Below are 16,912 nucleotides of genomic sequence, written 5' to 3' on the forward strand. Positions count from 1 at the left end.
GTAATACACAAGTTTTGTGAGATGATGGCTTTATTGTTGCATGAGCAATAGAGCTGTTGGTTTAATAGGGTTGTTGTGGATAGCAGGAGCGACTGGAATATTTGCATTTTGGCATTTCTTCACCTCCATACAAGGGCAAATGGTAGGTATCCAATGCTGTATATTGTTTTACAAGAGTTGGAATTACAATGTGTAATAACAAAACCAAACTAGATGAGTGGCGCTTACCCATGCACTACTTGCAGCCAAATAGCCAGGATGTTTCTATGTGGTAGCTAATGTCCTATGAGTGTTTTTTGCTAGTAGTGGTGGCCCCTGAGGAGTTTTATCCACCGTATTTTCCAATGCCATTTTCTTTGAATATGAGATACTCTGGTTTCAACCTGGTCTCATGACATAAACAGTACATAGGGCACTTTTTAGCGAGACCGTTTTTACGTACCTTACTGCACGTTTCGCCGCAGTTTCAAAGAGAAATGTCCACTGATATAGGTATGTATTGCTGTGTTTTTATTACGTTGCTTCAGGTATGTATTGCGGCAGTTCAGAATTCAAATAATGCCCTACACCAAACCCAACCCTAAACCGACCCGATAGTTTTGACAAATGCATATAAAAATGCATTTGTTGATGCAACCATTCTATTTGAACTTCCTTATATGCAGATTTCAACTGTTTTGTCGAACCGTAGTTACACGGGATTCAAACTGGAGCGCCTCACCTCTCAAGTACGTCTCCGTACTCCGTGAGCTACCGAACAAACCTACCATCTATGAAAACCCATAGATATGAAGCTGGATATGTGTGATGCTAACGTTCAAAAGCATCAGTTTTCAAATCTTCCAGCATATTAACATTGTTTTGAAGTCATAACATGATATGCTTGAAGCAATTGAGCGATGAAAAAAATTTGCTTTATTAATCGAAACTCTGTAAATTTGTGTGAAATTCAATAAAAGGCGTCAGAGTTTTACTGCCTCTAGTGTTTATTTATTTTGGAAACTGCAGTGATATGTACTTATTAGTACGTATTTCGCGTCTCGATAAAAAGTGCCCCCAGTTACATTTATGCCATGAGACCTGGTAGTCCGGTTCATTAATAGCTATATGAAAATAACTAGAAGAATAAGAAAAGTAAGTGCAGTAAATGGTAAAACAATTTGCACTACAAACCTGTGTGATTATGATAATTAATTAAAATAATATGATAAATACCAGAGTGCAATGTGCAGGTAAATTAACGGGAAATGGATGACACCGGAAGCCTCGAACATTCAAGTTATGTGAATGTAAATTGCGCCTGCTCTAAGCTGGATATATTAAGTGATAATTACAAATTACATCCTAAAATTAAGGTGCTTCACAATGCCATAGAAGAACCTTTTTGTCTAAATGGTTCCATAAAAACCTTTAACATCTGATGAACATTTCTGTTTCACAAAAGGTTCTTTGTGGCAAAAGAAGGTTCTTCAGATTATTAATAGGTAAGAAAGAGATGGTTCTTTAAAGAACCTTGGACTGAATGGTTTTTGTGGAACCAAAGATGGTTCTTCTATGGCATTGCTGTGAAGCACCTTTATTTTTAAGTGTGTAAGTGGGAAACACACACACACACGCACACGCACACAAATGCCATTTAAGATTCAAGATTCAAGATTCAAGAGTTTTTATTTGTCACATACACAATTATACAGAGTATAACCAGCAGTGAAATGTAAGTCAGGTCCGCTCCAAGGACAGTGCAATTATAAAGTATACAAATATTAAGAAAAAGAAAAGTAGAAAAAATAAAATAAAATAAAAGAATAAAATAAAATAAAAGATAAGATAAAAAATATAAATATAAATGTGCAGGTCCGTATGTTGTTGACTTAAATAGTAATAAGAGGAATGTGCAAAAATAATGTGCAAAAGTTGTACAGTGTATTTAAATAGCAGCAATATGAGGTAGAGAAAAATTATGAATAGCTTATTTATATATGATATTTACATGGAGAAAAATTATGAATAGCTTATTGATATGGTGATATTTACATGGAGTCAAGTGATGTTATGACACAGAGTTAGAGTTTAGGAGCCTGATGGCCTGGGGGAAGAAGTTCCTCCTAAGTCTCTCAGTTTTTGCCATCAGGCTACGGAAGCGCTTACCAGATGAAGTGAATAGACGGTTACCAGGGTGATTTGAGTCCTTGAAGATTTTAACAGCTCTATTTTTGCAGCGTTTTAGGTAGATGTCCTGCAGAGAGGGGAGAGCAGACCCTGAGATGCGCTCAGCTAAGCGCACAACTCTCTGTAGTGCTTTGCAGTCCTGATTGGAGCTGTTTCCATACCACACTGAGATGCACTGAGTCAATACACTTTCTATGGTCCCTGAATAGAAAGTTTTCAGGATTGCTGGTGAGACCCTGCAATTCCTCAGCTGACGCAGATGGTACAGTCTTTGCCTGGCTTTCTTAACCTGTGTTTGGATGTGTGTAGTCCAAGTCAGGTTCTCGGAGATGTTTACACCGAGGTACTTGAAGCTGCTCACCCTCTCCACAGGGGTCCCACTGATCATAAGAGGAGTGTAGGGCTGCTGCTGTCTCTTCCTACAGTCCATGATCAGCTCTTTAGTTTTGCTCACATTCAGAGAGAGACAGTTGTCCTGGCACCAAGATGTGAGTCTCTCTACCTCATCCAAGTATGCGGACTCATCATTGTTGGAGATGAGGCCCAGAACCACAGTATCATCAGCGAATTTGACAATAGATGTGGAGCTGTGAGAGGACACGCAGTCATGCGTGTAGAAAGAGTAGAGCAGGGGACTCAGGACACAGCCCTGTGGGGCTCCTATGTTCAGAGTGATGGGGTTTGAGGTGAACTGGCCAACTTTCACCACTTGAGGTCTGCCGGTGAGGAAGTCTTGAATCCAGTCACAGAGTGAGGAGTTTAGGCCGAGGTCTGTGAGTTTAGAAGCCAGCTTGATAGGGACTATAGTATTGAAAGCTGAGCTATAGTCAATGAATAGCAGCCTTACATCATTCCCATTGTTGCTGTTCATGTGTCTGAGGGAAGAGTGGAGGACGTGAGAAATGCCATCGTCCGTGGATCTGTTTGGGCGAGTATCAGGTATGGAGGAGCAAATGTGGCTCTTTACAAGTCTCTCAAAAACCTTCATGACTATAGATGTGAGGGCAACTGGGCGATAGTCATTCAGGCAAGAGGGTTTATTGTTCTTTGGCACAGGGATAAGACTATGACCAGTATAAACATATTTGGAGAGCCCCATTCCTTGAGTAAAGGATCTCTATTCCTTCATTGTAACATTTACAGCCCATGTCTTGTTGTGAAATCCTTCATTAATTTGTATTTTTTATTTTTTGGTTTTTGTTTCGATTTTAAAGTTTCTTAACAAGCACATTTGCAGGGATTAAAGTTCTCAGTCGCTACGACGGATTTCCGTTAATTGCAACGAGTCTATGACGGATTTCCGTCAATTGCAGGGTTCCGCCTGTCCTTAATGTCTTAAATTCACTTTTCACAATTTTAAGGCCGTAAATAGGCTTACATTTCTCAAATAGTGTAATAAATGTCTTAATTTCAGTTTGAATAGGTCTTAAATTAAGGAAAGATGAGGTGTATTCAGCCTGCTGAGGGAGATGTGATCAAAGCCTGGAGTGGAGTGAAAGCACGTTCCTCTCTCCTCTCGAAGTGTTCTGTAATCACTCCGCTCTGGATCCACGCCGGGTTTTCTCGTCCCGCTCACGGAAAAAGTGCTCCGTGTGTTCAATCCATTTTAAAAGTTAATTGTCAGTGCATGTCAGGCTACAACTGAGGTAGTACTATATTTCAGCTAGCATGGACACACTTATAATGCAGGAAGGCTCCGATGTATCAGAGATCGATAAAAGTGTAAAAAATAAATGGAGATGGGCTTGGCTTGGCGAAATGGGGGAGAATGGCAAGCCTTTTAGTTTGTGGGCTAAAAAAATCAAACAGCCAGGTACGTGTCTTTGCACAGTATGCCACAGGAGACTTCAATATGGCAATAATGGCAAAAAAGTGCTAGCTCGCCATCAATCAGAAGCTAGTCACAATGCTGCCGTTCGTGCTCTACAGTACACATGCTCCCTGCCTGGTGCGACAAGTACCACAACGGAGGTTAATGCATCTATGGCCGACCGTGTGTGTGATCTAAAAGTGCGCATATGTTCTTTCATAGCGGAGCATGACCTGTCATGTATTATCTAATTTCTGTACTAGTAGGCCCAGTTTGCAAGATCTCATTAACCCTTCAGTGTTAAAGAAAGAAAGCACTTTTTCTTTCTTTTTGGCGATAATGAAAAAAATAAAATAATAATACATAATACATAATATATATATATATATATATATATATATATATATATATATATATATATATATATATATATATATATATATATATATATATCAGTAAAATATATTTTAAATCATATTTAAAGATGCAGACATCTAGTGGAATTTTTTAACATAACAAATCTAAACCGAGTGGTGGAGATGGCTCAATGATCAATTAAGTTATATCAAGTTGTAGATACTATGACTCATTGAAGTTCGGCTTCATTCCAGATGCAATCAAATGATTAAATAACCTTCAAAAGAGGGATGGGAAGTGCCTTGACCTGTAAACACAAAAATTATATCATGACAGATGAAGTATTGTCAATTAGAAATAGCAATGTCTGTTTTCTCTCCTTAATCCTTATGTATGTTTTTTGTGATGAAGATGGCTTCTGAACCAGCTTCTTGATAAGCATGCAGTTACATCTGATGAGAAGGCCAGGATAATTTTTCTGCAACAGCAAATGGCAAAATCTGCGAGGTTCGGAAGTGATGTAAACAAAAATCGGAAGACACGCATCTGTATGCTTTTTTCAGAGTTTGACAAGCTCACAACCATGATTGATTTATACAGAGGTATGTTCACTTTAAGTGGTAAGAAAAGTACAGAGATTTCTTATGCATTGAAATCCCTTTATTGCTATATTTATTATATGCTTATTTTTCCTGCAATCCTGGAATGGAATCTGAGTTAACCATAAATACAGTTTTTAGATTACTGTTAATTAGATCACTTTGGTTAATAATAATACTACTACTAATAAACTTTATTTATACAGCACTTTTCAAAGCAAAGTTACAGACTTATTAAACCAGAATTAAAACATTTCAGGACTTATGCAAATAAAACTAGACAATTAAAATAATACAGATGAAAAAAAAACTTAAAAAAAACTAAGCTAATTAATAATATTAAAGGGTTGAAATATTCCAAGAAGAATAATTTCATTACTATGGTACTCCCCTGCTCAAAAAACCTACATTAAACACTTCCGTTTTAGATAGCTACAGACCTGTTTCTCTCCTTCCATTCTTAGCAAAAACCCTCGAACGAGTTGTTTTCAACCAGGTATCACTGTTTCTCTCACAGAACAACAAACTGGATGCCAAACAGTCAGGTTTCAGGAGTGGCCATTCAACTGAGACTGCGCTGCTGTCAGTCACTGAAGCCTTACGGATTGCAAAAGCTGATTCCAAATCATCAGTACTTGTTCTGCTGGATCTATCTGCTGCTTTTGACACTGTCAATCATCAGATCCTCCTGTCCACTCTCTCATCACTGGGCATCACAGGGATTCCTCTTCGCTGGTTTGAATCCTATCTCTCTGGTAGGTCGTTCAGGGTGGCCTGGGGAGGCGAGGCATCCAAAGCACAACGACTGGTCACTGGGGTTCCTCATGGTTCAGTTCTTGGACCCCTCCTCTTCTCCATTTACACTACATCACTGGGTCCCATCATACAAGCACATGGCTTCTCCTACCATTGCTATGCTGATGACACACAACTCTACATCTCATTTCAACCAGATGATCCAACAATAGCTGCACAGATCTCAGGCTGCCTGGAGAGCATCTCAACATGGATGAAAGAACATCACCTCCAGCTCAACCTGGCAAAGACCGAGCTTCTTGTTTGCCCTGCCACTCTAACTCTGCAGCATGATTTCACAATCCAGCTAGGTTCTTCTACAATTACCCCATCATGTTCAGTCAGAAATCTTGGTGTAATCTTTGATGATCAGCTGACCTTCAAAGACCACATTGCAAAGACAGCTCGATCTTGCAGGTTTGCATTGCACAACATCAGAAAGCTCAGGCCATTCCTAACGGAGCATGCTGCACAACTTCTTGTCCAGGCCCTTGTCATTTCTAGGCTGGACTACTGCAATGCCCTTCTGGCTGGACTTCCATCATGCACAATCAAACCTCTTCAAATGATTCAGAATGCAGCAGCACGACTGGTCTTCAATGAGCCCAAAAGAGCTCATGTTACACCTCTCTTTATCTCCTTGCACTGGCTACCGGTTGAGGCTCGCATCAAGTTCAAGACATTGATGCTTGCATATTGAAAAACCACAGGCTCCGCACCCGCCTACTTCCACTCACTATTACGTATCTACATTCCCTCCAGAAGCCTGAGATCCGCTAGTGAGCGACGCCTCGTGGTGCCATCACAGAGAGGCACAAAATCACTTTCCAGATCTTTCTCGTTCACTGTTCCTGGCTGGTGGAACAATCTTCCCACCCCAATCCGGAATGCTGATTCCCTGACAACTTTCAAGCGACAGCTGAAAACTCATCTCTTTCGACACTCTTTGACTTCATCCTAAAAAAAATAAATAAAAAAAAACCTCTCTTTACTTATTCCTTCCCTTTCTAGCTTGTAATTATTTTCGAACAATGCCTGAAACTTGGTATTATGCGCATTTGCTGTCTGCCTCTTTAGGATGAATCGCTTTATGTATTCCCCAATTGTAAGTCGCTTTGGATAAAAGCGTCTGCAAAATGACTAAATGTAAATGTACTATGAAATGTAATGAAAACAAGATGTTACATTACTATGAATGTGATAATGAATAAATGTATAAAATATTCAGCCACCGTTCTAATCAGGTTCTATTGTGATTTTCAGGTGTACTTCCAACTTTCCAGGTGTTCCTGAAGAAGTTGCAGCATGAAAAGCCCGTGATCCATGTGCTGCATGCTGAAATGCTGCTACTGGTTAGGGAACTTCTCTCCAAATTTATGAAGCCTGAAACTATCCCCTTGAGTGCAAAGGGCTTGTTGAAGCTTAATGTTCACAAGAGAGACCTGCAGTACACTAACAAAAGGTTGTCTGTGGGGAGATTCAGCTTCTTTGCCTTAAACAAGGCTAGAGTGGAAAAGAAGCCCTGGGTGCAGAAGGTCTACAGCTCTCTCAGAGAAGGCTACATAAAGGCAGCAACATTCCTCCTGAAAAACCTTCCCCTCAACAACAACATCATCACCTCTTTATCTGTGCTGACACCATCATTGATTCTACACGAATCAGTCCAAGGTGCAATCAACACCTTGGCCAAGGCCTTGCCAAATGCTGTGAAGTCCGAGGAGTTGGGTCAACTGGATGAAGAGGTGCGAGCCTACCAGATTGATACAGATCTTGGAGGACAAACCAAATGCTTTCAGGAGAACATTGCACGAATCGATGTTGACTGGTGGTGTAAGATCTTTGCCATGAAGATGCCAGAAGGAGAAATGAGATTCCCCATCTTAGGGAAGTTGGTAAAGACTCTTCTGTCATTGTTCACTGGCCCTCTTGTCGAAGGATCGTTTAATATCATGGATGACATAATTGAGAAAGACAGGGTTAGGCTGAACATTGAGACTTATGAAGGCTTAGCCATTATCAAGTCTCACATGAAGGTAATGGACAAAACTGCCTCCAAAATGCAAATTACCCCTGCATTGAGGAGATTGTGCCTGTCTTCTTATGAGACATACCAAAATCGTCTGAAGAAAAAGAAAGAGAACCTTGACAAGCAAAAGGTAAGGAAACTGAGGGAAGCTGTGAAGGTCCTCTCAGCAGTTAGGGTTAGAAAAGTAAAGAAAGGTTCCACCTCTTCTGTTTGTGCTACAGCCTCCATCTCCTCCACCCCTGGAGTTAAAGGCACTGCTGCTGCTACAGCCTCCACCTCCTTCACCTCTGGAGTGAAACGAAAAGCTGCTGCTACAGCCTCCTCCTCCTCCATCCCTGGAGTTAAAGGCAAAGCTGCTGCTACAGCCTCCACCTCCTCCACCCCTGGAGTTAAAGGCAAATCTGCTGCTACAGCCTTCACACCTGGAGTTAAACGAAAAGCTGCTGCTACAGCCTCCTCCTCCTCCACCCCTGGAGTTAAAGGAAAATCTGCTGCTACAGCCTCCACCCCTGGAGTTAAACGAAAAGCTGCTGCTACAGCCTCCTCCTCCTCCACCCCTGGAGTTAAAGGAAAATCTGCTGCTACAGCCTCCACCCCTGGAGTTAAACGAAAAGCTGCTGCTACAGCCTCCTCCTCCTCCACCCCTGGAGTTAAAGGCAAAACTGCTACTACAGCCTCCACCTCCTCCACCCCTGAGGTTAAAGGCACTAGTGCTGCTACAGCCTCCTTCTCCTCCACCCCTGGAGTTAAAGGCACTGCTGCTGCTACAGCCTCCACCTCCTCCACCCCTGGAGTTAAAGGCACTGCTGCTGCTACAGCCTCCACCTCCTCCACCCCTGGAGTTAAAGGCACTGCTGCTGCTACAGCCTCCACCTCCTCCACCCCTGGAGTTAAAGGCAAAACTGCTACTACAGCCTCCACTTCCTCCACCCCTGGAGTTAAAGGCACTAGTGCTGCTACAGCCTCCTTCTCCTCCACCCCTGGAGTTAAAGGCACTGCTGCTGCTACAGCCTTCACCTCCTTCACCTCTGGAGTTAAAGGCACTGCTGCTGCTACAGCCTCCACCTCCTCCACCCCTGGAGTTAAAGGCAAAACTGCTACTACAGCCTCCACTTCCTCCACCCCTGGAGTTAAAGGCACTAGTGCTGCTACAGCCTCCTTCTCCTCCACCCCTGGAGTTAAAGGCACTAGTGCTGCTACAGCCTCCTTCTCCTCCACCCCTGGAGTTAAAGGCACTGCTGCTGCTACAGCCTCCACCTCCTCCACCCCTGGAGTTAAAGGCAAAGCTGCTGCTACAGCCTCCACCCCCTCCACCTCTCCTGGAGCCAGTCCTGCACATGTAGCTAGTCAAACACTGAAACGGGTGTCAGGTGTAGCCAAGCTTCAGAAATATGGTTTCACAGCCAAAAGGCAGAAAAAGGGAAAAACGCACTAGAGACTTTTGCACAAGAATAGCACTTTTTGTTCTTAAATGGTGGTGCTGTTACTTTTTTTTCTGATAATTATTAAGAGTTTCACAAAACATTGTTTGTTCTTGTAAGATAAATAAAAACATGCACTGAAAAGTTATGTTGATGGTTGATTATTTGTCAAGGTATGTATAACTTTTTCATAGATAAAAAATAGCTTTTAAAATACGCAAACTGGCAATACTAAAGCGGTTTAAAACATCTTCCACGCTATTGGTCTCGACTATTTAAATAAAGTGTTGGTTAAAGGAATATGACTTGGCCTGAAAAAAAATTTCAGTCAGAAGATTTTTTTTCACTTTAATCCCTGCATTTGGTGACACATGATACTGAAAGCTGATTGGCTTGAATGGTTGCCCCTCACAGATGATTGGTTATGCGGATGGAGGCAGATATAAACTTTGTCAACAGCATTGGAGGGAGCATTGATTGTTCAAGTTTAGCTGAAGGTTCGGCCGTATCTTATATTTGTGCAATAATTAAAATTCAAAATAATAACATATAAGTGCATGAGATTGCGAAAAAAAATACATATATATATCACTAATTACTATAAAGGCATGCATGAACATCAGTGATATGCTAAAATATCATATCAAAGTTTTAAATGTGAACGTCAATAAAGCAGTTGGGAAACATGTCACGTGATATTACATTTACCTCAAGAAACTAAATCAGTGTCCATAGCTTGTTTGTTATCTACCATACATGCATTATTGTTTGGGGTCAATAAGGTTTTTTAAAACATTATCAATGTTGAAAACAGTTGTGATGCTGAATATTTTTTGTGGACACCATAATCAATTATTTTAGTGTGCTTTCATGAATAGAAATTGTAAAAGAACAGCATGTTTTTGAAACAGAAATCTAAAAATAGTAAAAACTCTAGGGTCAAACTCAAAACGATGGAGCATGTCACATACACGCACAGAGTTAAGCAAACAAGCATGGATAAACAACACCTGAACGGGTAATTAAGATCAGAAGTCCAACACTTCAGCACAATATGCTTGAAACAACAAAAGCCCACTGGAAATTGTTTGTTATGTACAGGTGCAAGAGTGTGTACACCAGTAATACTGTTCAATGTTTACCCATTGTTCACAGATACAATATGGGTCCGCTGCCAGATGCAAAAACATCCTACAGGGAACAATTAATATTATACGAACAATGCTTTCGCTAGATTAATGCAACACAAAAGGTGCTGTCCACTGCCATTCACATTCTAATGATTGGGACAAAGCTACTAGAAATACATTCAGTGAATTAGTGCAGAGCTGCTCTCAATATAGACCACGCACTCTTACTCCAAATGTAACGTAGATGTATTCGTGTGGTGTTTCGAGTGGGATCTCTGACGCATGGATCCATTCAAGGTCACCAGGGCCATTTATTTTTCCCTTGGCTGCGAGAGCGTGACTTTTAAAGGGAAGCACAGCTGTCCATTGAGTCAGGCGAGAATTCGCAAGTGCCTGTATATCAAGCTCTGTGGACATGGGCCTATTTCATCCATTGTGTCGTCACAGACAATCGCTTTATAAACTGTCCTGACAGATCGGTACGATGTGAAAGTATCTGATATTTTTGTAACGGAGCTCATTTCACCATGTCACCTGCGACCGAAATAGGAAATTAAATCTGACTTTCCTATTATTCACGGTCAGAGTCTCCTCAAAACAAAATACTGTGGAAAATATCAAAACACAAGAGGCTTCTGTTTTAACTGTGGTCGGTTTAAATACGGAAAGTGCGCTTCAAAGCCACTCATTCAAAGTCGTTGGAAACAAAAGTTTACCGTAATATTCTCTGAGAAATGTAAATTGCTCTGTTTACTCCAAGTGTGGCCTCCAAATGACACTGTTGAACCCGAAACTCTCCGTAGCATGTCTAGGAAAGTCATCAAGTAAGGAATCCCTGGCAGTCATCCGCAGTCTCTCCAGACCCTTCTGGGAGTTGTGTGTAATAAAGTTGTGGAAAGGAGCTGTTTTCACATTGTAAATTCCTTTCGGGTATTAGCACAAATATGCCCATTTGAGGGTCAACAAAAATGCTGCTGGTGAACTTCTAAGCACAGAAAAATGGGATGATTGGACTTAAACATTTATATAAACAATTAAATTTTTCCACATAAAATGAGATATATTTATTTATTGCTTGCCAAACACTTGAACAAATAAAATATGAAAAATTCATTCCCAATGATCCCAAGGTGTTGTTGCTGGTTGCCAGGTATTCTTGTGTTCCTATATATATATATATATATATATATATATATATATATCAGGATTTATTACTATTATCGTATTTATTAATATACCTGGTAATATTTTACATTTTATATTTTGTTTAAATTTTAGTAATTGTATTGTGCTTTTTTATTTTTATTAGTTTTTTATAGATTTTATTATTATTATTTTTTTTTGTAATTTAACTTCATTCACCATCATGATGCAGTGCTTTTGTAGTCTATTTTCAGTTTTCACTTACATTTGAATTAGTTTGAACCTTAGTAATTTTGTTGTGTTTTGTTATTTTTTTAAATATTTGTACTTATTTTTATCCCATCTTTAGTTTTAATCATTGTAGTACTTCTTAAGCTAATAAAAAAAACGGATTCATATATTTTATTTGATATATTTTTTATAATATTTCTGTTAATGCATATTTTATTTCAATTAACATAAATGTTTGATTTTTTTTTTTTTTTTTTTAGCTAACAATAACAACCCTGCAGAGTGGTTGCTAGGGTGTTTTGCATGGTTGATAGGTGACTTCTTTGTGAAATCTTATGGAAGTTGAAATGTGCATATTTTCTTTATGCTTTAAATCTCATGTCATATTTATGAAGTGCTTTTGCGAGTGAAGAATGAGAAGCATTCATCTCCAGCAACATTTATTGCACTGGCCTGTTTCTTGTTTGTAACACCACCTCATCTCACTCGACTCAAAGCTGGTTTTCATCAGGATCTTTTCTGAATACTGGCCAAGATGATAAATCTGATTGTAAGCCTGTCTGTTCAAGGACAATTAAATCAAAGTTTGAAAATATACACAGAACTATTCAAATAACAACATGCCGTAGTTGATCAGTTTGCCCGACAACTATTTTCAATAACAACAATTTGGATTTTATGTCTGCAATTTAAGAAGAAATTAAATCAAGGAAACCCAAAACAATTATATGTCGAGGAATCCATTTAAATAAGTTTTTATTGCATTTTTTTGGAGGAGAGTAAAAAACAAGCAGACCACAGAAGCTACTGTTGTTTGACACAGCAGAGATAAAAATCTCTGACTTCATGGGAAAATAATTTGTTTACTCCATTTCGTTGGATGCGACACTGATACAAACACTGTCTGGATGCTTTAATGGTTCCACACTGACATTTTATGAACATATTAATATTCAACAGATTCTGACAAATGAATAACACATGGAAGCAAAAGATACTCTGTAAAAGCAATCACAGGTGTGTGATATTTATATGGATATTTTTTAAGTAGTCAAAAATAAAATTTAAATTTAAATATCCCATTTAAAAAACGAACAAATGCAAATGTTTTGATTTGCATGGTTGGTTGTTTGATTATTGCATTTTTTTATTTTTAATCAATCATACTGAACAAAGAAATACAAACAAAAGGCTGTGACCCTAGATTGTTTGAGATCAAAGTGGGTTTAACTATTTAACCATAAATAATCGTAAAGTCGGAAATACTTTTAGAAGGTTACCATATCAAAAAGAGCAAAACATGTTGCTTTGCTTTGAACACAAAAGGAGAATGTTGTGGAACAAACTAAATTGTATCGCAAACGTTCATTACTTGGACAAAAAAACATTGAGGCTTTTTTCAAACTATCTTCTTTAGTGTTCCACAGAAGAAAGCAAGTCATAGAAAGACAAACAAACTTTATTTATTTTTTTTTTTTTCAATAAACAGCATTAAATACATCAAATAATGTGGCCAAGATCAGATTCCTTTAAATGAAGTCAATAATAACACATGGACAGACTAGAATACAAATTAATGATCCAACAATAACCATTTAAAAAATTGATTTCACTCTGTTCATGCAGAGATGAGATATGAACTGAGACACCTGTGCAAATATGTTAATACTCATATAGCCAAAAACAAATGGACTTGCCAACATCTTTCTTTGCACGTTAGTATAACATCTTACAGTCCATGTGTCTATGTTTAGCGCTGCTATTTCCATTTTAGGAGGATTGCTGGACACTCCAGCCAATCTAAGATTAGAGCTGCAGGTCTTTGATGTCACGTCCCTCACGGCCATAAGCCATTTTCAACAGCCTGAGACATGCTTTTCACATTAGTTAGTAGGAAAACCCCATCCTGAGAGTCGATGTGGATTCAAAGTTCTCAGGAGAATGATATGTAAGGACGACTACAGGTTCAAAGAGTTAAGGTCAATCAGCAGCACGTATAATGTTGAGTAATGTTCTCTTAATTTCTTTGTTTTATTTCTTTGGGTTACAGTGAGGCACTTACAATGGAAGTGAATGGAGCCCATTTGTAAATGTATTAAATACTCACTCTTTTATTATATGGCTACAAAACGTAACCAAATTTGAGTGTTTTTACTATGAAAATCACTTTCTTTTATTTGTGTAAAGTAACAATCAGTTTTACCCATGATTGCCTTGATTTAAACAGCGTTACAGCTCAAATAACAGCCTACATAATAAATCAATTCAAATTGCTTTTCTAAAATGATAAGCTTTATCCTTCAATAATTGGTCCAATTCACCTTCATAGCTTCCTCACCAATGGACAATAATGTTCTGGTTATTATGTATTGCACCTTGTCGTTACATCACTTGCTCAACAATGGATCTGAATGGGTGCCGTCAGAATGAGAGTCCAAACAGCTGATAAAAACATCACAATAATCCACACCACTCCAGTCCATCAATTAACTTATTGTGAAGAGAAAAGTTGTGTTTTTAAGAGACAAATCCATCATAAAGACATTTTTTTTTTTTTTTTTTTTTACAATTTATTTTTATTTTCTTCTGGCCAAAATATGCCTAATCCACAATAATGCTTCCTCCATTGAAAAACTTCATACGCTATTGTCTCTCACATCAAAATACACCCATATATTCGTTTATAACTGTTTTGGCTTCTAAACAGTGTTTGATCTGTGCATATTTCTCTCTTAATTCAGACAAGACACCTTTTTCACTAGAAAAACAATATTATGGATAGAGGACTCATTTTAAGTTAAAACGTCTTAATAATGTATTTTTTTTTTTCTTTTTACAAATACGCAGCTTTTCACTTCACAAGACAGGAATTGTGGGTTATTGTGATGTTTTTATCAGCTGTTTGGACTCTCATTCTGACGGCACCCATTCACTGCAAATAATGTAATGCAAAATTTCTCCAAATCTGATGAAGAAACACACTCATCTAATCTTTGGATGGCCTGAGGGTGAGTACATTTTCAGCTAATTTATGTGTTTTAATAAACTATTATTTTAAAACTTTATCAATTTAGTTACCGTTATCATTCTTGGTATGCACAACCCTTCAGGATTACTTTTTTGAAACAAGGTATGATACATTATTGTTTGTGGTAATCCACATTATGCCACAAATGGTGTCGACTGAACTTCTGCAGCAGTAACATTCACGTAGTATACAGACAATAATATGCACAGTCTTTGTGACTTATATATGTAATGGATTTTGTCATTTATGAGCATTCACCTGGAGGCCATTCGTGTTGAATTGTTGCAGGTTCAGCTAACTGAATGAGCAGGGAACTGCTCCAATGTTTATGTAATCAGTCCAAAGCCCAGGAACATGTTTGAAATTTGAAAGAACACACTAATAAAGAGGAATGCAAACCGTCCGTCTTCCATTCTCTCAGAAATCTGAGTTTACGTACAGGATCAAATGAAGGTGGCCAAAGAGAGTGAAAAGAGCAAAAATACACAAGTTCAATTTTAAAAATGTATCCACAGAAAATTATCCTGTATTTCCAATGCATATTCCAGCTAAAAAAACATTAATAAATTATATATATATATATATATATATATATATATATATTTACACCATCTAGAGGCCATGGTTCTGATTTTATCCAAATATTTAAAAAATATAAAAATAAATAATATATTTCACAACTTGGCATTTCCTCAGTTTTTTATGATACAAATAACATTATATCAGTAATATGTAACATTTTATTGTTCAAAGATTTCTCCGTTTCATCCTCTAAGATCTTATGTATCATTTTTGCACATGAGTTGCAGCCAGATTTTGTTACATTTGTCAGCTGTTCAGAACTGTGCTCCCTTTGGTCCGGCCCCAAAACTAGCTATATTTGGCTATCAACCACCTCCAGGAGGCTATTTTAGGCTGTGGGAAAAGTTAGGCCATCTTCATTGAAAACTCTGCTTCACTGTCTCGCTAATGGGAAAGACCCATATCATGGGAAAGTGCTATTTTGGTGTTCTTCTCCAAACAACTGCTCTATTTTCGGAGTTGCACTTTTAGTTTTGACCCAAGAGACCGTTTAATACATCATTGAAATGGTAATTGAAATGTGAATTTGATGTTAATTGGGGGGAACATTATTTCATGAGACGAAACGGTTCCATGGGGAGTCACACAAAACAACAGCGCCACCCACCAGAACAAAAGATCGTAGGGTTGACAGACATGCTAAGCAGATTTGCTATTATTATTATAATTACATTTAGTCATTTATCAGACGCTTTTATCCAAAGCGACTTACAAATGAGAAAAATGGAAGCAATCAAAATGAACAAAAGAGCAATGATATGCAAGTGCTAAGTCTCAGTTAGCTTAACGCAGTACATGTAGCAAGTTTTTTTTTTAAATTATATAATAAATAAAAACAAAACAAACAGAATAGAAAAAGAATAGAGCAAGCTTGTGTTAGAGGCCTTTTTTGCTTTTGTTAATTGTATAATAAATAAAAAGGAAAAAATTGAATACAAAAGGATTAGAAAAGCTCATGTTAGTTGTCTTTTTTTTTTGAGTGCAAGTCTAAAAGGGACAAGTTTTTTTTTTTTTAAGAATACACCTCTAGCAGGATCTAACTACGGTAACTTGTGTAACTGACCTGAACAACATGACTTGAAATTGTTCATAAATCTAAAGTTTGCATTCACACTGGGAAAATGATCAGCCATAGACTTTGTATGTACCTTTACTACCAGCATGCTCTACATATAAACCATTCATATACTGCCCTCTACTGGCTATAGTTGATAATCAAAACATACTGCACACAGCTGCTGCAAGATTCTTCAGGAACCAGTTTATTAGCAACTAAAGTTCAAGTATGATTTATTATATCATCCTCAAGTGTTCAAATCAACCACAGCACGACTCGAAATTATTCTAGTATAGAATTCAGAAATTGGTCTATATCAGTATGGGGGCTGTTTTGGTTCATGTGTGTTTGTCATATTATAAAAAGTGTGTCCCTTACAAAAAAACGAAAAGCCACAAATCTTTAGCGGGTCACTTTGACCGGATATGAATCTCTTCACTAATGCTGTTGCCCAAGAGATCTCATTACATTATACAGTATTAAAAAGCAACACAGGATTATTTCTATTTGAATTTATTTTAATAGGTCATTTGTTCCTGTGATAGGAAAGCTTCATTACTCCAG

The sequence above is a fragment of the Barbus barbus genome (genome assembly GCF_936440315.1).
Source record: "Barbus barbus genome assembly, chromosome: 9".
Lineage (NCBI taxonomy): Eukaryota > Metazoa > Chordata > Actinopteri > Cypriniformes > Cyprinidae > Barbus > Barbus barbus.